The sequence below is a fragment of the Rhinoderma darwinii genome, assembly GCF_050947455.1.
Source record: "Rhinoderma darwinii isolate aRhiDar2 chromosome 5 unlocalized genomic scaffold, aRhiDar2.hap1 SUPER_5_unloc_5, whole genome shotgun sequence".
NCBI classification, from domain to species: Eukaryota; Metazoa; Chordata; class Amphibia; order Anura; family Rhinodermatidae; genus Rhinoderma; species Rhinoderma darwinii.
The window spans coordinates 61587-88316 of NW_027461809.1; the positions used below are offsets into that span (position 1 = coordinate 61587).

General features: G+C 48.4%; 11 non-coding genes and 4 pseudogenes across 11 annotated transcripts; all 15 read right to left on the reverse strand.

Annotated features, from left to right (window-relative positions):
* Positions 1 to 802: 802 nt before the first annotated feature.
* Positions 803 to 977, reverse strand: LOC142696214 (U2 spliceosomal RNA; annotated as a pseudogene).
* Positions 978 to 6536: 5559 nt separating this feature from the next.
* LOC142696239 (U2 spliceosomal RNA) lies at positions 6537 to 6638 on the reverse strand (annotated as a pseudogene).
* Positions 6639 to 7920: 1282 nt separating this feature from the next.
* On the reverse strand, positions 7921 to 8111 carry LOC142696255 (U2 spliceosomal RNA). Its single transcript, XR_012864209.1, has one exon. It is a non-coding gene; the product is annotated as a U2 spliceosomal RNA (small nuclear RNA).
* A 1282-nt stretch (positions 8112 to 9393) lies between these two features.
* On the reverse strand, positions 9394 to 9584 carry LOC142696256 (U2 spliceosomal RNA). The gene has a single exon (XR_012864210.1). It is a non-coding gene; the product is annotated as a U2 spliceosomal RNA (small nuclear RNA).
* A 1282-nt stretch (positions 9585 to 10866) lies between these two features.
* LOC142696257 (U2 spliceosomal RNA) lies at positions 10867 to 11057 on the reverse strand. The gene has a single exon (XR_012864211.1). It is a non-coding gene; the product is annotated as a U2 spliceosomal RNA (small nuclear RNA).
* A 1283-nt stretch (positions 11058 to 12340) lies between these two features.
* On the reverse strand, positions 12341 to 12531 carry LOC142696258 (U2 spliceosomal RNA). The gene has a single exon (XR_012864212.1). It is a non-coding gene; the product is annotated as a U2 spliceosomal RNA (small nuclear RNA).
* A 1280-nt stretch (positions 12532 to 13811) lies between these two features.
* Positions 13812 to 14002, reverse strand: LOC142696259 (U2 spliceosomal RNA). Its single transcript, XR_012864213.1, has one exon. It is a non-coding gene; the product is annotated as a U2 spliceosomal RNA (small nuclear RNA).
* A 1286-nt stretch (positions 14003 to 15288) lies between these two features.
* Positions 15289 to 15479, reverse strand: LOC142696260 (U2 spliceosomal RNA). The gene has a single exon (XR_012864214.1). It is a non-coding gene; the product is annotated as a U2 spliceosomal RNA (small nuclear RNA).
* Positions 15480 to 16765: 1286 nt separating this feature from the next.
* LOC142696262 (U2 spliceosomal RNA) lies at positions 16766 to 16956 on the reverse strand. The gene has a single exon (XR_012864216.1). It is a non-coding gene; the product is annotated as a U2 spliceosomal RNA (small nuclear RNA).
* Positions 16957 to 18242: 1286 nt separating this feature from the next.
* Positions 18243 to 18427, reverse strand: LOC142696232 (U2 spliceosomal RNA). The gene has a single exon (XR_012864203.1). It is a non-coding gene; the product is annotated as a U2 spliceosomal RNA (small nuclear RNA).
* A 1366-nt stretch (positions 18428 to 19793) lies between these two features.
* On the reverse strand, positions 19794 to 19933 carry LOC142696243 (U2 spliceosomal RNA; annotated as a pseudogene).
* Positions 19934 to 21219: 1286 nt separating this feature from the next.
* On the reverse strand, positions 21220 to 21410 carry LOC142696263 (U2 spliceosomal RNA). The gene has a single exon (XR_012864217.1). It is a non-coding gene; the product is annotated as a U2 spliceosomal RNA (small nuclear RNA).
* A 1286-nt stretch (positions 21411 to 22696) lies between these two features.
* LOC142696265 (U2 spliceosomal RNA) lies at positions 22697 to 22887 on the reverse strand. The gene has a single exon (XR_012864218.1). It is a non-coding gene; the product is annotated as a U2 spliceosomal RNA (small nuclear RNA).
* Positions 22888 to 24173: 1286 nt separating this feature from the next.
* LOC142696266 (U2 spliceosomal RNA) lies at positions 24174 to 24364 on the reverse strand. Its single transcript, XR_012864219.1, has one exon. It is a non-coding gene; the product is annotated as a U2 spliceosomal RNA (small nuclear RNA).
* Positions 24365 to 25646: 1282 nt separating this feature from the next.
* On the reverse strand, positions 25647 to 25853 carry LOC142696225 (U2 spliceosomal RNA; annotated as a pseudogene).
* Positions 25854 to 26730: the final 877 nt, after the last annotated feature.

Here is a 26730-nt window from a genome sequence, read left to right on the forward strand (position 1 = left end):
TCTGAACTTTATATAAGACTGTGAGGCTCAGTCAGTCACTCAGTGTTGCCTGAGAGGGCAACACTGCAACAGCCGGCCGCCAGGCTGTCTTTTTTTTGCACATTTATTTGCCTCCAGGAGGCCACAAGAGGGAGACAAGGGACTGCAAAATGGAAAATAGGCATCCACCAACTTTACAGACAACTTCTCTTTGCTCCTACAACCTCCATCCTTGCACAGTTTGTTATTCTTCCAGGTAACATAGTAACAAATCCAAATTGCTGCTCTCTTTGTAGGCAAGCAAGGGTTTGTTGCAACTGCAATTCTTACTTCTTCTTGAAATGTAGGGACGACAGTACATTCCATCACATCCACCTAGTGTACACAGGTAGGTCCATTGTGGCGGGTAGGCGGCTGGCTGCTTTAATGGCTGTTTGCTGTTCCCCTACTCCACTCCACTCCACTATTTGACTGTGGTGCTGCATCAATCAGTGGCTGGCTCAGGTGCAGCTCTTTAACTTACCTAGGAGGGAGGGAGGGAGGGCGGAGAGAAGACAAGGAAGGTGAATGAGCTGTTCCAATGTGAAATGCCGGAAACACAGAAACACAGAAGACACACACACACACACACACAACAAGAGGTGGCAATGTATTCATTAATTGCATTTAATAAATGAGCTCATTATCACACATGACTGTACAAATGCATTGTCCAACAGGTGTTGAAATAATGGGATTAAAAGGGGAGATCCCTTCAGAAAGACAGAAACAATGGCAAAGAGAAAAAACACTTTTGGAATCTGATTTTAGTCAACACATAAGGGAAGGGTGCACCGGTCCTGGAAATACTGCAATACCAGGTCAATGCGTGGAGTGGACAGAGCAAGCTCTATTTCCATCTCCCTGTTCTAAAAATCCATTTAATATATGGTCCCCAGATAGGGGACGTATCAGATATTAAACTGATAAGAACAGATTTTTTGATTGAAAAATGCTTTATTGACAATCAATCGTCATCATACAAACATTACTGCGACGCAGCGCAAGCCATGAAGCAGCAAATAATAAATAATAACAGTCGTCAAACATAACATGACAGTATAATACACAGTACAGGCTAGCCTATGCTATACATTACACCACATGCTACACTAACATTCTTGCATTCACTAAAGCCAAACAACAAAGCATTACAGACAAGTGATGGGATAGGGGAGTGGGTAGGAGGGGGTAGGGAAGGGGGAAATCACAGGCCCGAAGCTTTATTGAAAGACAACACACAAGAAGGGAGAGTGGGGGGAAGGGGAGTATCAGTCCTCTTCCTCATCGACGTCCGGGCTGTCCCAGGTGGAATAGTCTCTGAGCAGGCTGTGGATCAGCCTGCGGCAGTCCTGGACGGACACACTCTCTCTCCGCAAAATCAGACGGTTTCTGGCAAACCATATAGCGTCCTTAAAGCAGTTCATAAGGCGCCAGGCTTCCTGGATTGCTCCATCCGTGGTATTCCCAGGAAATAGTCCATAAAGTACCGAGCGGTACGACAGTCTGTTCCTGGGTACTGAGTCCTTGAGTTCATGTTCCAAGGCTTTCAACAGACCCTGTGCAAAGGGGCACTGCCAGAAAATGTGCAAAGATGTTTCCTCCGTGAAGGGGCACCTGGGGCAGTACCGGGTCTTGCACAGGTTGCGGGCATGCATGAATGACCTAAGAGGCAGTCCTCCCTGGATGGCCATCCATGAAATGTCCTTGTGCCCGTTGGTCAACCTGCCAGATGACACGTTAGTCCAAACAGTCTCCAACGTGTCGGCATGAAGCCCTGGAACAAACTCCAGTGAGTCCTTTGCTCTGATGTGCTTGTGGATCGTCTTAGGTTTCCACAAGTCGGGCTTAAGACCCTCCAGTTGATGCTCCCTCACAAACCGGACAACATCTCCGTAGAACCAGGGAGCGTGCCAGTTGTAAGGGAAGGAGCTGTCCCACTTGTCCCAGCCAAAACCTCGCCAGAGGGGAAGGAGGAAGTAGCGGGACATGGCCTTGCCCGCAGAGCCGTTTGCTGTCCTCAGAGTCCTACGAACACAGTCACATGCAAAAGCGATCCGCAGCAGAGTGGGAATGTCGGGTATACCCTTCCCACCTTTGCGGGGCTCCTTGTACATAACAGTCCGCTTTACTCTGTCCATTTTCGAGCCCCAGATGAAGCGAAACACAGTCCTGGTAATGGCCCTCGAGACCGTTGCAAGAGGGGGCCATGCCTGTGCAGTGTATTGTAGCACAGGCAAGACTTCGTTACGCAGGACCATTGCTTTGCCCTCAATAGTGAGTTGTCTGAGGCTCCACAGTCCGATCCTTTGGTTGACTTTGGCCAAGCGTTCTTCCCACGACTTTAGGGCTGCACCTTCCTTACCGAACCAGACTCCCAGAATTTTGATGAAGTCCGGCTTGATAGTAAAAGGGAAGGAGGCAGGAGAAGGCAGGTACCACTTTCCGAAGAGCATGGCTTCCGACTTCCCGCAGTTGACTTTTGCCCCTGAAGCGCGTCCGAACTCCTCGCAGGTCTGGACGAGTGCAGTCACCGAACTCTGGTCAGTGCAGAAGACGGTCACGTCGTCCATGTACAGCGAGCATTTGACCTCGAAGTGTCCTGGACCTGGTGCGGTGATCCCTCTGATCTCTCCATTCTGCCGGATAGCCTCTGCGAAGAGCTCTATAACACAAACAAAAAGGAGAGGTGAAAGAGGACAGCCTTGTCTAACCCCAGACGATACAGGAAAGGGGTCAGTCTTCCAGCCGTTCACCAGCACCGAGCTGTAAATGTCGCAATACATCAGGTTAACATACAAACAGAACAACCTGCCAAGCCGCAGCCTACGCAGAGCCTTACCCATGAATTCGTGAGAGACCCGGTCAAAAGCCTTCTCCTGATCCAGACTGACCAGGGCCGCGTGTGTACGGCGGCTTTGCATGTAATGCACCGTGTCCCTCACCAGGGCAAGACTGTCGGCCACCCTACGGCCAGGAATGCCGCAGGTTTGGTCCGATCCGATGATCCGTCCGATGACAACCTTCAGTCTGTTGGTCAATACTTTGGCGAGGATCTTGTAGTCCACGTTCAGGAGAGAGATGGGACGCCAGTTTTTCAGGTCACATCTCTCCCCCTTCCGTTTATACAAGATCGTGATCATGCCTTCTCTCAAGGACGGTGGCATTCTACCCTCCACCACCATCTCCTCATAGAGCTCCAGCAGGTCCGGACAGATCAAGTCCCCCAGCGCTACATAGAGCTCTGCTGGGAGACCATCACTGCCCGGGGTCCTGCCGGGTCTGAAGGATTTAGCGGCAGAGAGCAGTTCCTCCACCGTCAGGGGTACGTCCATAGCCTCCGTACCTGCAGGATCAAGATGATTAGTGATACCTGACAGGAATTTATCGGCGGCTTCGGGGTCAGTGGTTTTCCGGGAGTAGAGGCTTCGGTAGTAGTCTGTGACGACTCCCATCACCTCCTTCTTCCCAGAATGCATGTTTCCGGTCTCATCTCGGAGTTCCTTCAGGGGCGTGTGGCCGGCATGGAGTTTCCTGAAAAAGAACGAGTTACATTTCTCACCCTTCTCCAGGTTCTCCACCTTGGAACGAAAGACAATTCGCTTGGATTCCTCCTCAAAGTGCCCTTTCAGGCCCTTTTTGGCTTCCTCCAGCTCCTTCCTGACGTCCCAGCCACATTGAAGGAGGTCTTGCAGGGATCGCAGCTGACGCTGCATCTCTCTGAAGTCTCTCTTCCTCTCACACGCCTGTTGGCGACTTTTTGCCTGAAAGAAACAACGAAATTCAACTTTAACATATTCCCACCAGTCACAGGTTTTGTCAAAGAAAACTTTATCATTCCTCCAAACAATATAGGCGTCTCTAAGTTCCGCCAGTACCTCCTCTCTTTCCAGCAGGGCACAATTCAGCTTCCAGGAGCCAGGGCCGGGAGGAAAACCGTGGCCGATGGCACCCTGGAAGAGAATGGCCCTGTGGTCAGAGAAGAAGCAGGGGACCATGGAGTGCCCATGCTGCTTGACTGCCCGGGAGGTGAACACAAAGTCAATCCGAGAACGAAGTGAGCCATCGGGTCGGCTCCATGAATAGTTCACAGAGCCGATCCCCATGGAGCCCACAACGTCCTGCAAGGATGCTTCGGTTACCATCTCGATAAGCAGTTTGGAACTGACATCCAGCTTGATTGAAGTGCCGGAACTTCGTCCATCCTCTTCGATGGGGCAGTTGAAGTCCCCGGCCATCACCACTGCCCTAGTGGTGGCGAGCTGGGTCCGCAGGGTCTGGAATAGTTCCAGGCGCTCAGCCTTCATAGGGGGGGCGTACACGTTGATGAGCCTAATCGGCTCTCCTGCCCAGGAACCGTCTACGACCAACAAGCGGCCGCAGGCGAGCTCCTGGACAGAGTCAACAGTAAATACGCTTCCCCTAATCAGGATGGCAACCCCTGCAGACTTACAGTCGCCCCCACCAGACCAGTAGGACGGGCCATGGGTCCACTGCCTGGCCAGATGATGGTATGACCTGGAAGAGGGGAGAGTACATTCCTGCAGCATAAATACATCACTCGACTGCTTGGAAAGAAAAGTTAGCACCATCTGACATCTAGTCCTATCTCTAACACTCCTCACATTGAGGCTAAAGATGTTAAGTTTAGCAGCCATGGGGGAGAATAAAGAAGGTTAGTGCAAACGATACACCTTAGTTACCAGTCCGGTCGGGCGGATCCTCCTCTCCTGGCGGGTCCGAAAGATCCAGCAGGCCCTCTGACAAAAATTGTTCCAGGATTGTAGCCACCTGGATGTCTGTTGTGAAGTCGATGACCTCAGGTTCAGACACGAGTTCCTCCACCATCTGCTCCATTTCCTCCTGCTGCGCAAGGGAATCTTCGCAGATTTCCACGACTTGTCGCTTTGAGGACTCAGCAGCTGGGCTGTCCCTCACCTTTCTCTTCCTCTGGATGGCACCTGAGGAGACAAGAGGGGGAAAATCCTCCAGGGAGAGGACTCCAGCAGCTGGAGGGGAAGATGTTAGTGCTGCTGGAGCTGGGGAGAAGGGAGGCTGGGTTGGGAGAGGTGCAGGTGACAGGACCACTGAGATGGGTGGGTAGGAGAAGGTGAGAGCCTCAGTGGGGGTGACAGGGGTTGGGGACGGGGGGGTGGGGAGGGCCGGGCGAGGGAGGGTGGGAAGGGTAGGGCGAGGGAGGGCCGGGAGACGGGGGGGAGGGACTGTCGTCTTCTTACCATCCTTCTTATTCCCGGTCTTCTGCGCCGCTGGAGCTCTGGCTGGGGCGGGGTTCCCTCTGGCCGGAGCTTTCGCCGCTACAGTTGCCCAGGATCGATCCCTCTTCGGGCAGTCCTTGTAGGAGTGGGCTGCTTGTCCGCAGAGGTTGCACATTGTCCGTTTCGGGCAGTCTTTGGTCTCGTGTCCTGTTACCCGGCAGTTCTTGCAGGCGTCCTCCTTGCAGTCCTTCACCGAATGACCCTTCTTGCTGCATCTCCTGCAGATCTGCGGCATGTCCGGGTAGTAGATGAGGCCGTAGGAGTTGCCCAGCGAGAATGACTGGGGCAGGTGTTGGAGGCCGTCTTCCGCGCTGGAATCCTTGTTCAGTCGGACGATTACCGACCACTTGCCAGTCCAGAAGCCGAGTCCGTTCAGGATGTGGGTGGGTTCCCTCACCACTGTGCAGAACCGCTTCAGGAGCGTGGTGATGTCTTTGCCGGGGGTGTGTGGGTTCCGCATTGAGACCGTCACCCGCCTTTCCTCTCTTTGGACAGGGCAGTTGCCCACAAAGCGAGAGAAAGGGGATTCAGGCCTCGCCGCTTTCACCATCTCCCAGTACCTTCTGCAGATGTTGATCGAAGCGAAGGTCACGAAGAACATCCCGGTCATGAAGGCCTGGATGCTGATGGTCTCCGGCTTAGCGAAGCCCTGGTCCAGGAGCATCTTCTGGCAGAACACTTCTTCCGTCATGTCCGGCACTCTCCCGTCCACCTCCTTCAGCTTCAGGGCCACCGTCTGCTTCATCCAGGGCTCCAGGGTTGGAGCAGCCTGGTTCGGCTTCCTGGTGGCCTGTTGGCTTGAGGAGGCTTCAGGAGGAGATGTCCTGGCCTGGGCCGGCTCACCTGGTCCATCAGCCTTCTTCTTCTGGGTGGCAGGGTTGCTGGTTGAGGCCATGGCTTCTTCCAGCTGTTCCTGTCGCTTGGGGAGGATCTTCGATAGCTCTTTCCCGAAGGGGGCGGAGCTATGCAAATCTTCTCCTTGCTGGCCGAGGTTCTTCCACGAAATTTCTTCCGCAGCGGTTCCTCGTCGAGCTTCTTCTGCGGCCGAGCTTCTTCAAAGATCCCCTTCAGCAGCGGCTCTTCTCCGAAGGTCTCTGTCGCAGTTCTCCTTCTTCTTCCCGGCAGCGATCTCCCGGAGCTTCTTCCCCGATGGCGGCTTCTCCCTTCTGGATCGTCGTCTTCGCTGGTTCTTCTCCGCAGTTCGTCGCCGGCTTCGTCTGGAACGCTCTTGGATCGCTAAGCTAGTGTTTATAGCCCCCAGTGGTTCTCCGAGCTATCTATCCTTACAAGGACTGATAAGAACAGATACTACACTTGATCTTAGCCAAAAGGCCGAGAAGCGATAACCCGAGCGGCCCTTGCCTTGCCCGAGCCTGTCCCATACTGCTGTTCACCCCTTGCAGCGATTCAGCCTACTCCTAGGCAATTCCATGGGGCCCTGCAGGCTCACACACATTTACAGCTACTAAGCGGGAGGTGAATAAAGGCCGGAGAGGAAGCCAGACAGGATTTGCTTCTTTTGCTTGCACCACAATGCAGTGCTGAAAGAGGAGGAATCTACATAAAAACGCCTTCCTGGCAACGCCCAAATGCCCTCCTGCCATGCAGATAAACACTGGCAGCGGCAGCAAGTGCATGCCCACAGCCACCCCTTGTTCCTTCACACCTTGTATCAGCTTTAATCCAGTCCTGTGCTGCCTGCTGAGCAGCACTGAACAACACTGCCTGGGCCCAGGCTTTTATCTCTGAGGCAGGCCCCATTATGATGTCAGAAAGCTGGCTCTGGAATCCTGAGGGCTCCACTATGACACGTGCAAAGTTCCGTCTGAACTTTATATAAGACTGTGAGGCTCAGTCAGTCACTCAGTGTTGCCTGAGAGGGCAACACTGCAACAGCCGGCCGCCAGGCTGTCTTTTTTTTGCACATTTATTTGCCTCCAGGAGGCCACAAGAGGGAGACAAGGGACTGCAAAATGGAAAATAGGCATCCACCAACTTTACAGACAACTTCTCTTTGCTCCTACAACCTCCATCCTTGCACAGTTTGTTATTCTTCCAGGTAACATAGTAACAAATCCAAATTGCTGCTCTCTTTGTAGGCAAGCAAGGGTTTGTTGCAACTGCAATTCTTACTTCTTCTTGAAATGTAGGGACGACAGTACATTCCATCACATCCACCTAGTGTACACAGGTAGGTCCATTGTGGCGGGTAGGCGGCTGGCTGCTTTAATGGCTGTTTGCTGTTCCCCTACTCCACTCCACTCCACTATTTGACTGTGGTGCTGCATCAATCAGTGGCTGGCTCAGGTGCAGCTCTTTAACTTACCTAGGAGGGAGGGAGGGAGGGCGGAGAGAAGACAAGGAAGGTGAATGAGCTGTTCCAATGTGAAATGCCGGAAACACAGAAACACAGAAGACACACACACACACACACACAACAAGAGGTGGCAATGTATTCATTAATTGCATTTAATAAATGAGCTCATTATCACACATGACTGTACAAATGCATTGTCCAACAGGTGTTGAAATAATGGGATTAAAAGGGGAGATCCCTTCAGAAAGACAGAAACAATGGCAAAGAGAAAAAACACTTTTGGAATCTGATTTTAGTCAACACATAAGGGAAGGGTGCACCGGTCCTGGAAATACTGCAATACCAGGTCAATGCGTGGAGTGGACAGAGCAAGCTCTATTTCCATCTCCCTGTTCTAAAAATCCATTTAATATATGGTCCCCAGATAGGGGACGTATCAGATATTAAACTGATAAGAACAGATACTACACTTGATCTTAGCCAAAAGGCCGAGAAGCGATAACCCGAGCGGCCCTTGCCTTGCCCGAGCCTGTCCCATACTGCTGTTCACCCCTTGCAGCGATTCAGCCTACTCCTAGGCAATTCCATGGGGCCCTGCAGGCTCACACACATTTACAGCTACTAAGCGGGAGGTGAATAAAGGCCGGAGAGGAAGCCAGACAGGATTTGCTTCTTTTGCTTGCACCACAATGCAGTGCTGAAAGAGGAGGAATCTACATAAAAACGCCTTCCTGGCAACGCCCAAATGCCCTCCTGCCATGCAGATAAACACTGGCAGCGGCAGCAAGTGCATGCCCACAGCCACCCCTTGTTCCTTCACACCTTGTATCAGCTTTAATCCAGTCCTGTGCTGCCTGCTGAGCAGCACTGAACAACACTGCCTGGGCCCAGGCTTTTATCTCTGAGGCAGGCCCCATTATGATGTCAGAAAGCTGGCTCTGGAATCCTGAGGGCTCCACTATGACACGTGCAAAGTTCCGTCTGAACTTTATATAAGACTGTGAGGCTCAGTCAGTCACTCAGTGTTGCCTGAGAGGGCAACACTGCAACAGCCGGCCGCCAGGCTGTCTTTTTTTTGCACATTTATTTGCCTCCAGGAGGCCACAAGAGGGAGACAAGGGACTGCAAAATGGAAAATAGGCATCCACCAACTTTACAGACAACTTCTCTTTGCTCCTACAACCTCCATCCTTGCACAGTTTGTTATTCTTCCAGGTAACATAGTAACAAATCCAAATTGCTGCTCTCTTTGTAGGCAAGCAAGGGTTTGTTGCAACTGCAATTCTTACTTCTTCTTGAAATGTAGGGACGACAGTACATTCCATCACATCCACCTAGTGTACACAGGTAGGTCCATTGTGGCGGGTAGGCGGCTGGCTGCTTTAATGGCTGTTTGCTGTTCCCCTACTCCACTCCACTCCACTATTTGACTGTGGTGCTGCATCAATCAGTGGCTGGCTCAGGTGCAGCTCTTTAACTTACCTAGGAGGGAGGGAGGGAGGGCGGAGAGAAGACAAGGAAGGTGAATGAGCTGTTCCAATGTGAAATGCCGGAAACACAGAAACACAGAAGACACACACACACACACACACAACAAGAGGTGGCAATGTATTCATTAATTGCATTTAATAAATGAGCTCATTATCACACATGACTGTACAAATGCATTGTCCAACAGGTGTTGAAATAATGGGATTAAAAGGGGAGATCCCTTCAGAAAGACAGAAACAATGGCAAAGAGAAAAAACACTTTTGGAATCTGATTTTAGTCAACACATAAGGGAAGGGTGCACCGGTCCTGGAAATACTGCAATACCAGGTCAATGCGTGGAGTGGACAGAGCAAGCTCTATTTCCATCTCCCTGTTCTAAAAATCCATTTAATATATGGTCCCCAGATAGGGGACGTATCAGATATTAAACTGATAAGAACAGATACTACACTTGATCTTAGCCAAAAGGCCGAGAAGCGATAACCCGAGCGGCCCTTGCCTTGCCCGAGCCTGTCCCATACTGCTGTTCACCCCTTGCAGCGATTCAGCCTACTCCTAGGCAATTCCATGGGGCCCTGCAGGCTCACACACATTTACAGCTACTAAGCGGGAGGTGAATAAAGGCCGGAGAGGAAGCCAGACAGGATTTGCTTCTTTTGCTTGCACCACAATGCAGTGCTGAAAGAGGAGGAATCTACATAAAAACGCCTTCCTGGCAACGCCCAAATGCCCTCCTGCCATGCAGATAAACACTGGCAGCGGCAGCAAGTGCATGCCCACAGCCACCCCTTGTTCCTTCACACCTTGTATCAGCTTTAATCCAGTCCTGTGCTGCCTGCTGAGCAGCACTGAACAACACTGCCTGGGCCCAGGCTTTTATCTCTGAGGCAGGCCCCATTATGATGTCAGAAAGCTGGCTCTGGAATCCTGAGGGCTCCACTATGACACGTGCAAAGTTCCGTCTGAACTTTATATAAGACTGTGAGGCTCAGTCAGTCACTCAGTGTTGCCTGAGAGGGCAACACTGCAACAGCCGGCCGCCAGGCTGTCTTTTTTTTGCACATTTATTTGCCTCCAGGAGGCCACAAGAGGGAGACAAGGGACTGCAAAATGGAAAATAGGCATCCACCAACTTTACAGACAACTTCTCTTTGCTCCTACAACCTCCATCCTTGCACAGTTTGTTATTCTTCCAGGTAACATAGTAACAAATCCAAATTGCTGCTCTCTTTGTAGGCAAGCAAGGGTTTGTTGCAACTGCAATTCTTACTTCTTCTTGAAATGTAGGGACGACAGTACATTCCATCACATCCACCTAGTGTACACAGGTAGGTCCATTGTGGCGGGTAGGCGGCTGGCTGCTTTAATGGCTGTTTGCTGTTCCCCTACTCCACTCCACTCCACTATTTGACTGTGGTGCTGCATCAATCAGTGGCTGGCTCAGGTGCAGCTCTTTAACTTACCTAGGAGGGAGGGAGGGAGGGCGGAGAGAAGACAAGGAAGGTGAATGAGCTGTTCCAATGTGAAATGCCGGAAACACAGAAACACAGAAGACACACACACACACACACACAACAAGAGGTGGCAATGTATTCATTAATTGCATTTAATAAATGAGCTCATTATCACACATGACTGTACAAATGCATTGTCCAACAGGTGTTGAAATAATGGGATTAAAAGGGGAGATCCCTTCAGAAAGACAGAAACAATGGCAAAGAGAAAAAACACTTTTGGAATCTGATTTTAGTCAACACATAAGGGAAGGGTGCACCGGTCCTGGAAATACTGCAATACCAGGTCAATGCGTGGAGTGGACAGAGCAAGCTCTATTTCCATCTCCCTGTTCTAAAAATCCATTTAATATATGGTCCCCAGATAGGGGACGTATCAGATATTAAACTGATAAGAACAGATACTACACTTGATCTTAGCCAAAAGGCCGAGAAGCGATAACCCGAGCGGCCCTTGCCTTGCCCGAGCCTGTCCCATACTGCTGTTCACCCCTTGCAGCGATTCAGCCTACTCCTAGGCAATTCCATGGGGCCCTGCAGGCTCACACACATTTACAGCTACTAAGCGGGAGGTGAATAAAGGCCGGAGAGGAAGCCAGACAGGATTTGCTTCTTTTGCTTGCACCACAATGCAGTGCTGAAAGAGGAGGAATCTACATAAAAACGCCTTCCTGGCAACGCCCAAATGCCCTCCTGCCATGCAGATAAACACTGGCAGCGGCAGCAAGTGCATGCCCACAGCCACCCCTTGTTCCTTCACACCTTGTATCAGCTTTAATCCAGTCCTGTGCTGCCTGCTGAGCAGCACTGAACAACACTGCCTGGGCCCAGGCTTTTATCTCTGAGGCAGGCCCCATTATGATGTCAGAAAGCTGGCTCTGGAATCCTGAGGGCTCCACTATGACACGTGCAAAGTTCCGTCTGAACTTTATATAAGACTGTGAGGCTCAGTCAGTCACTCAGTGTTGCCTGAGAGGGCAACACTGCAACAGCCGGCCGCCAGGCTGTCTTTTTTTTGCACATTTATTTGCCTCCAGGAGGCCACAAGAGGGAGACAAGGGACTGCAAAATGGAAAATAGGCATCCACCAACTTTACAGACAACTTCTCTTTGCTCCTACAACCTCCATCCTTGCACAGTTTGTTATTCTTCCAGGTAACATAGTAACAAATCCAAATTGCTGCTCTCTTTGTAGGCAAGCAAGGGTTTGTTGCAACTGCAATTCTTACTTCTTCTTGAAATGTAGGGACGACAGTACATTCCATCACATCCACCTAGTGTACACAGGTAGGTCCATTGTGGCGGGTAGGCGGCTGGCTGCTTTAATGGCTGTTTGCTGTTCCCCTACTCCACTCCACTCCACTATTTGACTGTGGTGCTGCATCAATCAGTGGCTGGCTCAGGTGCAGCTCTTTAACTTACCTAGGGAGGGAGGGAGGGAGGGCGGAGAGAAGACAAGGAAGGTGAATGAGCTGTTCCAATGTGAAATGCCGGAAACACAGAAACACAGAAGACACACACACACACACACACAACAAGAGGTGGCAATGTATTCATTAATTGCATTTAATAAATGAGCTCATTATCACACATGACTGTACAAATGCATTGTCCAACAGGTGTTGAAATAATGGGATTAAAAGGGGAGATCCCTTCAGAAAGACAGAAACAATGGCAAAGAGAAAAAACACTTTTGGAATCTGATTTTAGTCAACACATAAGGGAAGGGTGCACCGGTCCTGGAAATACTGCAATACCAGGTCAATGCGTGGAGTGGACAGAGCAAGCTCTATTTCCATCTCCCTGTTCTAAAAATCCATTTAATATATGGTCCCCAGATAGGGGACGTATCAGATATTAAACTGATAAGAACAGATACTACACTTGATCTTAGCCAAAAGGCCGAGAAGCGATAACCCGAGCGGCCCTTGCCTTGCCCGAGCCTGTCCCATACTGCTGTTCACCCCTTGCAGCGATTCAGCCTACTCCTAGGCAATTCCATGGGGCCCTGCAGGCTCACACACATTTACAGCTACTAAGCGGGAGGTGAATAAAGGCCGGAGAGGAAGCCAGACAGGATTTGCTTCTTTTGCTTGCACCACAATGCAGTGCTGAAAGAGGAGGAATCTACATAAAAACGCCTTCCTGGCAACGCCCAAATGCCCTCCTGCCATGCAGATAAACACTGGCAGCGGCAGCAAGTGCATGCCCACAGCCACCCCTTGTTCCTTCACACCTTGTATCAGCTTTAATCCAGTCCTGTGCTGCCTGCTGAGCAGCACTGAACAACACTGCCTGGGCCCAGGCTTTTATCTCTGAGGCAGGCCCCATTATGATGTCAGAAAGCTGGCTCTGGAATCCTGAGGGCTCCACTATGACACGTGCAAAGTTCCGTCTGAACTTTATATAAGACTGTGAGGCTCAGTCAGTCACTCAGTGTTGCCTGAGAGGGCAACACTGCAACAGCCGGCCGCCAGGCTGTCTTTTTTTTGCACATTTATTTGCCTCCAGGAGGCCACAAGAGGGAGACAAGGGACTGCAAAATGGAAAATAGGCATCCACCAACTTTACAGACAACTTCTCTTTGCTCCTACAACCTCCATCCTTGCACAGTTTGTTATTCTTCCAGGTAACATAGTAACAAATCCAAATTGCTGCTCTCTTTGTAGGCAAGCAAGGGTTTGTTGCAACTGCAATTCTTACTTCTTCTTGAAATGTAGGGACGACAGTACATTCCATCACATCCACCTAGTGTACACAGGTAGGTCCATTGTGGCGGGTAGGCGGCTGGCTGCTTTAATGGCTGTTTGCTGTTCCCCTACTCCACTCCACTCCACTATTTGACTGTGGTGCTGCATCAATCAGTGGCTGGCTCAGGTGCAGCTCTTTAACTTACCTAGGAGGGAGGGAGGGAGGGCGGAGAGAAGACAAGGAAGGTGAATGAGCTGTTCCAATGTGAAATGCCGGAAACACAGAAACACAGAAGACACACACACACACACACAACAAGAGGTGGCAATGTATTCATTAATTGCATTTAATAAATGAGCTCATTATCACACATGACTGTACAAATGCATTGTCCAACAGGTGTTGAAATAATGGGATTAAAAGGGGAGATCCCTTCAGAAAGACAGAAACAATGGCAAAGAGAAAAAACACTTTTGGAATCTGATTTTAGTCAACACATAAGGGAAGGGTGCACCGGTCCTGGAAATACTGCAATACCAGGTCAATGCGTGGAGTGGACAGAGCAAGCTCTATTTCCATCTCCCTGTTCTAAAAATCCATTTAATATATGGTCCCCAGATAGGGGACGTATCAGATATTAAACTGATAAGAACAGATACTACACTTGATCTTAGCCAAAAGGCCGAGAAGCGATAACCCGAGCGGCCCTTGCCTTGCCCGAGCCTGTCCCATACTGCTGTTCACCCCTTGCAGCGATTCAGCCTACTCCTAGGCAATTCCATGGGGCCCTGCAGGCTCACACACATTTACAGCTACTAAGCGGGAGGTGAATAAAGGCCGGAGAGGAAGCCAGACAGGATTTGCTTCTTTTGCTTGCACCACAATGCAGTGCTGAAAGAGGAGGAATCTACATAAAAACGCCTTCCTGGCAACGCCCAAATGCCCTCCTGCCATGCAGATAAACACTGGCAGCGGCAGCAAGTGCATGCCCACAGCCACCCCTTGTTCCTTCACACCTTGTATCAGCTTTAATCCAGTCCTGTGCTGCCTGCTGAGCAGCACTGAACAACACTGCCTGGGCCCAGGCTTTTATCTCTGAGGCAGGCCCCATTATGATGTCAGAAAGCTGGCTCTGGAATCCTGAGGGCTCCACTATGACACGTGCAAAGTTCCGTCTGAACTTTATATAAGACTGTGAGGCTCAGTCAGTCACTCAGTGTTGCCTGAGAGGGCAACACTGCAACAGCCGGCCGCCAGGCTGTCTTTTTTTTGCACATTTATTTGCCTCCAGGAGGCCACAAGAGGGAGACAAGGGACTGCAAAATGGAAAATAGGCATCCACCAACTTTACAGACAACTTCTCTTTGCTCCTACAACCTCCATCCTTGCACAGTTTGTTATTCTTCCAGGTAACATAGTAACAAATCCAAATTGCTGCTCTCTTTGTAGGCAAGCAAGGGTTTGTTGCAACTGCAATTCTTACTTCTTCTTGAAATGTAGGGACGACAGTACATTCCATCACATCCACCTAGTGTACACAGGTAGGTCCATTGTGGCGGGTAGGCGGCTGGCTGCTTTAATGGCTGTTTGCTGTTCCCCTACTCCACTCCACTCCACTATTTGACTGTGGTGCTGCATCAATCAGTGGCTGGCTCAGGTGCAGCTCTTTAACTTACCTAGGAGGGAGGGAGGGAGGGAGGGCGGAGAGAAGACAAGGAAGGTGAATGAGCTGTTCCAATGTGAAATGCCGGAAACACAGAAACACAGAAGACACACACACACACACACACAACAAGAGGTGGCAATGTATTCATTAATTGCATTTAATAAATGAGCTCATTATCACACATGACTGTACAAATGCATTGTCCAACAGGTGTTGAAATAATGGGATTAAAAGGGGAGATCCCTTCAGAAAGACAGAAACAATGGCAAAGAGAAAAAACACTTTTGGAATCTGATTTTAGTCAACACATAAGGGAAGGGTGCACCGGTCCTGGAAATACTGCAATACCAGGTCAATGCGTGGAGTGGACAGAGCAAGCTCTATTTCCATCTCCCTGTTCTAAAAATCCATTTAATATATGGTCCCCAGATAGGGGACGTATCAGATATTAAACTGATAAGAACAGATACTACACTTGATCTTAGCCAAAAGGCCGAGAAGCGATAACCCGAGCGGCCCTTGCCTTGCCCGAGCCTGTCCCATACTGCTGTTCACCCCTTGCAGCGATTCAGCCTACTCCTAGGCAATTCCATGGGGCCCTGCAGGCTCACACACATTTACAGCTACTAAGCGGGAGGTGAATAAAGGCCGGAGAGGAAGCCAGACAGGATTTGCTTCTTTTGCTTGCACCACAATGCAGTGCTGAAAGAGGAGGAATCTACATAAAAACGCCTTCCTGGCAACGCCCAAATGCCCTCCTGCCATGCAGATAAACACTGGCAGCGGCAGCAAGTGCATGCCCACAGCCACCCCTTGTTCCTTCACACCTTGTATCAGCTTTAATCCAGTCCTGTGCTGCCTGCTGAGCAGCACTGAACAACACTGCCTGGGCCCAGGCTTTTATCTCTGAGGCAGGCCCCATTATGATGTCAGAAAGCTGGCTCTGGAATCCTGAGGGCTCCACTATGACACGTGCAAAGTTCCGTCTGAACTTTATATAAGACTGTGAGGCTCAGTCAGTCACTCAGTGTTGCCTGAGAGGGCAACACTGCAACAGCCGGCCGCCAGGCTGTCTTTTTTTTGCACATTTATTTGCCTCCAGGAGGCCACAAGAGGGAGACAAGGGACTGCAAAATGGAAAATAGGCATCCACCAACTTTACAGACAACTTCTCTTTGCTCCTACAACCTCCATCCTTGCACAGTTTGTTATTCTTCCAGGTAACATAGTAACAAATCCAAATTGCTGCTCTCTTTGTAGGCAAGCAAGGGTTTGTTGCAACTGCAATTCTTACTTCTTCTTGAAATGTAGGGACGACAGTACATTCCATCACATCCACCTAGTGTACACAGGTAGGTCCATTGTGGCGGGTAGGCGGCTGGCTGCTTTAATGGCTGTTTGCTGTTCCCCTACTCCACTCCACTCCACTATTTGACTGTGGTGCTGCATCAATCAGTGGCTGGCTCAGGTGCAGCTCTTTAACTTACCTAGGAGGGAGGGAGGGAGGGAGGGCGGAGAGAAGACAAGGAAGGTGAATGAGCTGTTCCAATGTGAAATGCCGGAAACACAGAAACACAGAAGACACACACACACACACACACAACAAGAGGTGGCAATGTATTCATTAATTGCATTTAATAAATGAGCTCATTATCACACATGACTGTACAAATGCATTGTCCAACAGGTGTTGAAATAATGGGATTAAAAGGGGAGATCCCTTCAGAAAGACAGAAACAATGGCAAAGAGAAAAAACACTTTTGGAATCTGATTTTAGTCAACACATAAGGGAAGGGTGCACCGGTCCTGGAAATACTGCAATACCAGGTCAATGCGTGGAGTGGACAGAGCAAGCTCTATTTCCATCTCCCTGTTCTAAAAATCCATTTAATATATGGTCCCCAGATAGGGGACGTATCAGATATTAAACTGATAAGAACAGATACTACACTTGATCTTAGCCAAAAGGCCGAGAAGCGATAACCCGAGCGGCCCTTGCCTTGCCCGAGCCTGTCCCATACTGCTGTTCACCCCTTGCAGCGATTCAGCCTACTCCTAGGCAATTCCATGGGGCCCTGCAGGCTCACACACATTTACAGCTACTAAGCGGGAGGTGAATAAAGGCCGGAGAGGAAGCCAGACAGGATTTGCTTCTTTTGCTTGCACCACAATGCAGTGCTGAAAGAGGAGGAATCTACATAAAAACGCCTTCCTGGCAACGCCCAAATGCCCTCCTGCCATGCAGATAAACACTGGCAGCGGCAGCAAGTGCATGCCCACAGCCACCCCTTGTTCCTTCACACCTTGTATCAGCTTTAATCCAGTCCTGTGCTGCCTGCTGAGCAGCACTGAACAACACTGCCTGGGCCCAGGCTTTTATCTCTGAGGCAGGCCCCATTATGATGTCAGAAAGCTGGCTCTGGAATCCTGAGGGCTCCACTATGACACGTGCAAAGTTCCGTCTGAACTTTATATAAGACTGTGAGGCTCAGTCAGTCACTCAGTGTTGCCTGAGAGGGCAACACTGCAACAGCCGGCCGCCAGGCTGTCTTTTTTTTGCACATTTATTTGCCTCCAGGAGGCCACAAGAGGGAGACAAGGGACTGCAAAATGGAAAATAGGCATCCACCAACTTTACAGACAACTTCTCTTTGCTCCTACAACCTCCATCCTTGCACAGTTTGTTATTCTTCCAGGTAACATAGTAACAAATCCAAATTGCTGCTCTCTTTGTAGGCAAGCAAGGGTTTGTTGCAACTGCAATTCTTACTTCTTCTTGAAATGTAGGGACGACAGTACATTCCATCACATCCACCTAGTGTACACAGGTAGGTCCATTGTGGCGGGTAGGCGGCTGGCTGCTTTAATGGCTGTTTGCTGTTCCCCTACTCCACTCCACTCCACTATTTGACTGTGGTGCTGCATCAATCAGTGGCTGGCTCAGGTGCAGCTCTTTAACTTACCTAGGAGGGAGGGAGGGAGGGAGGGCGGAGAGAAGACAAGGAAGGTGAATGAGCTGTTCCAATGTGAAATGCCGGAAACACAGAAACACAGAAGACACACACACACACACACACAACAAGAGGTGGCAATGTATTCATTAATTGCATTTAATAAATGAGCTCATTATCACACATGACTGTACAAATGCATTGTCCAACAGGTGTTGAAATAATGGGATTAAAAGGGGAGATCCCTTCAGAAAGACAGAAACAATGGCAAAGAGAAAAAACACTTTTGGAATCTGATTTTAGTCAACACATAAGGGAAGGGTGCACCGGTCCTGGAAATACTGCAATACCAGGTCAATGCGTGGAGTGGACAGAGCAAGCTCTATTTCCATCTCCCTGTTCTAAAAATCCATTTAATATATGGTCCCCAGATAGGGGACGTATCAGATATTAAACTGATAAGAACAGATCAGGTTTCCACTCAGATCCGTCTCGAGTTAAATTTTAAACTTCAAATTTAAAGACTTGATCATCATTATGAAAAACCAAAATATAATTTTTATTTCTCTTTTTTTTGTAAGTAAAATTAATAAAACAAACCATTTCTTACAGCGATTACACCTACCATATCCACAAGATGTTCTCGAAGATCTTGACCATCCCACTCCAAATTTACAATACACGCCAACCAGGTTGGCACTTTATATCTTTCAAGAAAATCGGATATATCTCCTCTTAGACAAGTTCGTACCCGCCTCCGAACCTTCTCAAAATTAATTTTCTCTCTTAATTCCTCTATGTCTTTTACTAATTTATCTCTTTCTGCTCTATTTTCATCTGAAACAACATTTTTTTCCACAATTTTTCTCCTTTTTGTTTCATCACTCCTTTTAACCTCAACGCTTTTCCATCCTCCTCCCACTTCCTGTGGCTTATCCTCTTTTCCTGAGGTAACTTTCTCTTCCTTTCTTTTAACTATCTGTTCCTTTCTTTTAACGGTCTTCTTACTCTCCTCCTTTACTTCACTTTTGCTTTTCTTTAAACAATTTTTAAACACATGCCCTTCTTCTCTACACATGTTACACACTTTACCCTTCTCACAATCATTGTACATATGACCTTCTTGGAAACATTTTGTACAGAATATTTTCCCACAATTTTCCTTCACATGTCCATACTCTTTGCAATTATGGCAAAAAATCCCCATTCCAAAAAAATAGAGATTCCCACTTGCACTGCCAATTTTAAAGCGTGCTGGAGGAAGCAATAAGTTTCCAGCCTCTCCAACTGCCTTAATTTTACACAGGAATTTCCATTTGCCTGTCCAAAATCCAAAGGGATTAAAGACCTTACCCTTCTCCACCACCTCCTCACAGAACTTAGTGAGAAAACATATAATATCGTCTTTACACACATAGGGGGAAAACATTTTAACAATCACCAACTTTTTGCTAGGAGCAAAGTGTGGTGTTACAATCACACCAACCAGTCTTGGATCCTGCTTCTTCTCCTTCAAAGTGTCCAGAAAGTCCAGATAAATTTCCTCCGTACAAAAGGTGACATCGAAGCATCCTCTTCTTGGATAGTCCATTACAGACAATATCCATTGTCTCTCCAACTGGAAAAGACCAAGCAAGAGTACCTTTGTTAGGAATTCCAAGTCCCTGCTTTGTCCTCCAGATTCCTCCATCGTAAAACGAACAGCATTCCGAGTCCGCATGTAGTCAGGGATTTCCTCCATCCTGCCGCAAAAAAGCCAACGATATCCAACGAAATCCAACGAACTCCAACGATAATACCTTCAGCACCTAAATGCCAGGCAAGTGATCGCTCCCCGTTGCCCTGGACTAATCCTCTCCCCCAATAGCAGCAGAGGGGTTAAGTCTCTTGTAAAAGAGACGATCCCCCCAGGCCAAGGAAAAGGGTACCAGGGCACCTCCTGACCAAGAAACAAGGCAATACCCTAAAGTACTACACTTGATCTTAGCCAAAAGGCCGAGAAGCGATAACCCGAGCGGCCCTTGCCTTGCCCGAGCCTGTCCCATACTGCTGTTCACCCCTTGCAGCGATTCAGCCTACTCCTAGGCAATTCCATGGGGCCCTGCAGGCTCACACACATTTACAGCTACTAAGCGGGAGGTGAATAAAGGCCGGAGAGGAAGCCAGACAGGATTTGCTTCTTTTGCTTGCACCACAATGCAGTGCTGAAAGAGGAGGAATCTACATAAAAACGCCTTCCTGGCAACGCCCAAATGCCCTCCTGCCATGCAGATAAACACTGGCAGCGGCAGCAAGTGCATGCCCACAGCCACCCCTTGTTCCTTCACACCTTGTATCAGCTTTAATCCAGTCCTGTGCTGCCTGCTGAGCAGCACTGAACAACACTGCCTGGGCCCAGGCTTTTATCTCTGAGGCAGGCCCCATTATGATGTCAGAAAGCTGGCTCTGGAATCCTGAGGGCTCCACTATGACACGTGCAAAGTTCCGTCTGAACTTTATATAAGACTGTGAGGCTCAGTCAGTCACTCAGTGTTGCCTGAGAGGGCAACACTGCAACAGCCGGCCGCCAGGCTGTCTTTTTTTTGCACATTTATTTGCCTCCAGGAGGCCACAAGAGGGAGACAAGGGACTGCAAAATGGAAAATAGGCATCCACCAACTTTACAGACAACTTCTCTTTGCTCCTACAACCTCCATCCTTGCACAGTTTGTTATTCTTCCAGGTAACATAGTAACAAATCCAAATTGCTGCTCTCTTTGTAGGCAAGCAAGGGTTTGTTGCAACTGCAATTCTTACTTCTTCTTGAAATGTAGGGACGACAGTACATTCCATCACATCCACCTAGTGTACACAGGTAGGTCCATTGTGGCGGGTAGGCGGCTGGCTGCTTTAATGGCTGTTTGCTGTTCCCCTACTCCACTCCACTCCACTATTTGACTGTGGTGCTGCATCAATCAGTGGCTGGCTCAGGTGCAGCTCTTTAACTTACCTAGGAGGGAGGGAGGGAGGGAGGGCGGAGAGAAGACAAGGAAGGTGAATGAGCTGTTCCAATGTGAAATGCCGGAAACACAGAAACACAGAAGACACACACACACACACACACAACAAGAGGTGGCAATGTATTCATTAATTGCATTTAATAAATGAGCTCATTATCACACATGACTGTACAAATGCATTGTCCAACAGGTGTTGAAATAATGGGATTAAAAGGGGAGATCCCTTCAGAAAGACAGAAACAATGGCAAAGAGAAAAAACACTTTTGGAATCTGATTTTAGTCAACACATAAGGGAAGGGTGCACCGGTCCTGGAAATACTGCAATACCAGGTCAATGCGTGGAGTGGACAGAGCAAGCTCTATTTCCATCTCCCTGTTCTAAAAATCCATTTAATATATGGTCCCCAGATAGGGGACGTATCAGATATTAAACTGATAAGAACAGATACTACACTTGATCTTAGCCAAAAGGCCGAGAAGCGATAACCCGAGCGGCCCTTGCCTTGCCCGAGCCTGTCCCATACTGCTGTTCACCCCTTGCAGCGATTCAGCCTACTCCTAGGCAATTCCATGGGGCCCTGCAGGCTCACACACATTTACAGCTACTAAGCGGGAGGTGAATAAAGGCCGGAGAGGAAGCCAGACAGGATTTGCTTCTTTTGCTTGCACCACAATGCAGTGCTGAAAGAGGAGGAATCTACATAAAAACGCCTTCCTGGCAACGCCCAAATGCCCTCCTGCCATGCAGATAAACACTGGCAGCGGCAGCAAGTGCATGCCCACAGCCACCCCTTGTTCCTTCACACCTTGTATCAGCTTTAATCCAGTCCTGTGCTGCCTGCTGAGCAGCACTGAACAACACTGCCTGGGCCCAGGCTTTTATCTCTGAGGCAGGCCCCATTATGATGTCAGAAAGCTGGCTCTGGAATCCTGAGGGCTCCACTATGACACGTGCAAAGTTCCGTCTGAACTTTATATAAGACTGTGAGGCTCAGTCAGTCACTCAGTGTTGCCTGAGAGGGCAACACTGCAACAGCCGGCCGCCAGGCTGTCTTTTTTTTGCACATTTATTTGCCTCCAGGAGGCCACAAGAGGGAGACAAGGGACTGCAAAATGGAAAATAGGCATCCACCAACTTTACAGACAACTTCTCTTTGCTCCTACAACCTCCATCCTTGCACAGTTTGTTATTCTTCCAGGTAACATAGTAACAAATCCAAATTGCTGCTCTCTTTGTAGGCAAGCAAGGGTTTGTTGCAACTGCAATTCTTACTTCTTCTTGAAATGTAGGGACGACAGTACATTCCATCACATCCACCTAGTGTACACAGGTAGGTCCATTGTGGCGGGTAGGCGGCTGGCTGCTTTAATGGCTGTTTGCTGTTCCCCTACTCCACTCCACTCCACTATTTGACTGTGGTGCTGCATCAATCAGTGGCTGGCTCAGGTGCAGCTCTTTAACTTACCTAGGAGGGAGGGAGGGAGGGAGGGCGGAGAGAAGACAAGGAAGGTGAATGAGCTGTTCCAATGTGAAATGCCGGAAACACAGAAACACAGAAGACACACACACACACACACACAACAAGAGGTGGCAATGTATTCATTAATTGCATTTAATAAATGAGCTCATTATCACACATGACTGTACAAATGCATTGTCCAACAGGTGTTGAAATAATGGGATTAAAAGGGGAGATCCCTTCAGAAAGACAGAAACAATGGCAAAGAGAAAAAACACTTTTGGAATCTGATTTTAGTCAACACATAAGGGAAGGGTGCACCGGTCCTGGAAATACTGCAATACCAGGTCAATGCGTGGAGTGGACAGAGCAAGCTCTATTTCCATCTCCCTGTTCTAAAAATCCATTTAATATATGGTCCCCAGATAGGGGACGTATCAGATATTAAACTGATAAGAACAGATACTACACTTGATCTTAGCCAAAAGGCCGAGAAGCGATAACCCGAGCGGCCCTTGCCTTGCCCGAGCCTGTCCCATACTGCTGTTCACCCCTTGCAGCGATTCAGCCTACTCCTAGGCAATTCCATGGGGCCCTGCAGGCTCACACACATTTACAGCTACTAAGCGGGAGGTGAATAAAGGCCGGAGAGGAAGCCAGACAGGATTTGCTTCTTTTGCTTGCACCACAATGCAGTGCTGAAAGAGGAGGAATCTACATAAAAACGCCTTCCTGGCAACGCCCAAATGCCCTCCTGCCATGCAGATAAACACTGGCAGCGGCAGCAAGTGCATGCCCACAGCCACCCCTTGTTCCTTCACACCTTGTATCAGCTTTAATCCAGTCCTGTGCTGCCTGCTGAGCAGCACTGAACAACACTGCCTGGGCCCAGGCTTTTATCTCTGAGGCAGGCCCCATTATGATGTCAGAAAGCTGGCTCTGGAATCCTGAGGGCTCCACTATGACACGTGCAAAGTTCCGTCTGAACTTTATATAAGACTGTGAGGCTCAGTCAGTCACTCAGTGTTGCCTGAGAGGGCAACACTGCAACAGCCGGCCGCCAGGCTGTCTTTTTTTTGCACATTTATTTGCCTCCAGGAGGCCACAAGAGGGAGACAAGGGACTGCAAAATGGAAAATAGGCATCCACCAACTTTACAGACAACTTCTCTTTGCTCCTACAACCTCCATCCTTGCACAGTTTGTTATTCTTCCAGGTAACATAGTAACAAATCCAAATTGCTGCTCTCTTTGTAGGCAAGCAAGGGTTTGTTGCAACTGCAATTCTTACTTCTTCTTGAAATGTAGGGACGACAGTACATTCCATCACATCCACCTAGTGTACACAGGTAGGTCCATTGTGGCGGGTAGGCGGCTGGCTGCTTTAATGGCTGTTTGCTGTTCCCCTACTCCACTCCACTCCACTATTTGACTGTGGTGCTGCATCAATCAGTGGCTGGCTCAGGTGCAGCTCTTTAACTTACCTAGGAGGGAGGGAGGGAGGGAGGGCGGAGAGAAGACAAGGAAGGTGAATGAGCTGTTCCAATGTGAAATGCCGGAAACACAGAAACACAGAAGACACACACACACACACACACAACAAGAGGTGGCAATGTATTCATTAATTGCATTTAATAAATGAGCTCATTATCACACATGACTGTACAAATGCATTGTCCAACAGGTGTTGAAATAATGGGATTAAAAGGGGAGATCCCTTCAGAAAGACAGAAACAATGGCAAAGAGAAAAAACACTTTTGGAATCTGATTTTAGTCAACACATAAGGGAAGGGTGCACCGGTCCTGGAAATACTGCAATACCAGGTCAATGCGTGGAGTGGACAGAGCAAGCTCTATTTCCATCTCCCTGTTCTAAAAATCCATTTAATATATGGTCCCCAGATAGGGGACGTATCAGATATTAAACTGATAAGAACAGATACTACACTTGATCTTAGCCAAAAGGCCGAGAAGCGATAACCCGAGCGGCCCTTGCCTTGCCCGAGCCTGTCCCATACTGCTGTTCACCCCTTGCAGCGATTCAGCCTACTCCTAGGCAATTCCATGGGGCCCTGCAGGCTCACACACATTTACAGCTACTAAGCGGGAGGTGAATAAAGGCCGGAGAGGAAGCCAGACAGGATTTGCTTCTTTTGCTTGCACCACAATGCAGTGCTGAAAGAGGAGGAATCTACATAAAAACGCCTTCCTGGCAACGCCCAAATGCCCTCCTGCCATGCAGATAAACACTGGCAGCGGCAGCAAGTGCATGCCCACAGCCACCCCTTGTTCCTTCACACCTTGTATCAGCTTTAATCCAGTCCTGTGCTGCCTGCTGAGCAGCACTGAACAACACTGCCTGGGCCCAGGCTTTTATCTCTGAGGCAGGCCCCATTATGATGTCAGAAAGCTGGCTCTGGAATCCTGAGGGCTCCACTATGACACGTGCAAAGTTCCGTCTGAACTTTATATAAGACTGTGAGGCTCAGTCAGTCACTCAGTGTTGCCTGAGAGGGCAACACTGCAACAGCCGGCCGCCAGGCTGTCTTTTTTTTGCACATTTATTTGCCTCCAGGAGGCCACAAGAGGGAGACAAGGGACTGCAAAATGGAAAATAGGCATCCACCAACTTTACAGACAACTTCTCTTTGCTCCTACAACCTCCATCCTTGCACAGTTTGTTATTCTTCCAGGTAACATAGTAACAAATCCAAATTGCTGCTCTCTTTGTAGGCAAGCAAGGGTTTGTTGCAACTGCAATTCTTACTTCTTCTTGAAATGTAGGGACGACAGTACATTCCATCACATCCACCTAGTGTACACAGGTAGGTCCATTGTGGCGGGTAGGCGGCTGGCTGCTTTAATGGCTGTTTGCTGTTCCCCTACTCCACTCCACTCCACTATTTGACTGTGGTGCTGCATCAATCAGTGGCTGGCTCAGGTGCAGCTCTTTAACTTACCTAGGAGGGAGGGAGGGAGGGCGGAGAGAAGACAAGGAAGGTGAATGAGCTGTTCCAATGTGAAATGCCGGAAACACAGAAACACAGAAGACACACACACACACACACACAACAAGAGGTGGCAATGTATTCATTAATTGCATTTAATAAATGAGCTCATTATCACACATGACTGTACAAATGCATTGTCCAACAGGTGTTGAAATAATGGGATTAAAAGGGGAGATCCCTTCAGAAAGACAGAAACAATGGCAAAGAGAAAAAACACTTTTGGAATCTGATTTTAGTCAACACATAAGGGAAGGGTGCACCGGTCCTGGAAATACTGCAATACCAGGTCAATGCGTGGAGTGGACAGAGCAAGCTCTATTTCCATCTCCCTGTTCTAAAAATCCATTTAATATATGGTCCCCAGATAGGGGACGTATCAGATATTAAACTGATAAGAACAGATTTTTTTTTTTTTTTTTTTTTTTTTTTTCATTCAGATCACGTCTTAAAAATCATAAAATTCAAAATAAAAAAGACTTAGATCATCACAATGAAAACTGAAAACGTATAATTAACTTTTGTTTTCCTCTTTCCTTTTTTCCTTTTAAGAAATCAAAAAAACATTCCTTTTTTAACAGCAATAGTTCCTAACATATCCACTAAATGTTCCTGCAAATCATTACCATCCCATTCACAGTTTACAATGCACGCTAACCACGTTGGCACACCATACCGTTCAAGAAACCCTGGTAAATTTTCTCTTACACAGAGCCGCACCCTTCTCCGCATTTTTTCAAAATTAATTTTACTACGTAACTGCTCTACTTCTTCCAGTAACCTGTCTCTTTCTGCTCTTTCCTCTTCTGAAATGACACTTTTTTTCTTTCTCTCTGCTTTTTTCCTTTTTTTCTCATCACTTTGCCCACTTCCTTCCAATTTCTGAAGCTTTCCTTCTTCCAAACTAACTTCCGCTTCCTTTCTTTTGACTATCTTCTTATTTTCCTCTTGTACCTCACGTTTGCTTTTCTTTGGGCATGATTTGAATATGTGCCCCTCCTCTCCACACATATTACATACTTTCCCTTTCTGACATTCATTATACTTATGCCCCTCTTGCAGACATTTTGTACACATTACTTTCTCACACGTTTCTCTCTCATGACCATAATCTTTACAATTCAAACAAAACATATCCATTCCCAAAAAAAATAAATTTCCACATGCACTTCCAATCTTAAACCGCGCTGGAGGAAACAATAGGTTTCTAGATTCACCAATTCTCACAAATTTACAAAGAAATTTCCATTTCCCAGTCCAAAATCCAAAGGGGTTAAACACTTTCCCCTTTCCCACCACCTCCTCACAAAACTTAGTGAGAAATGACTTAATGTCC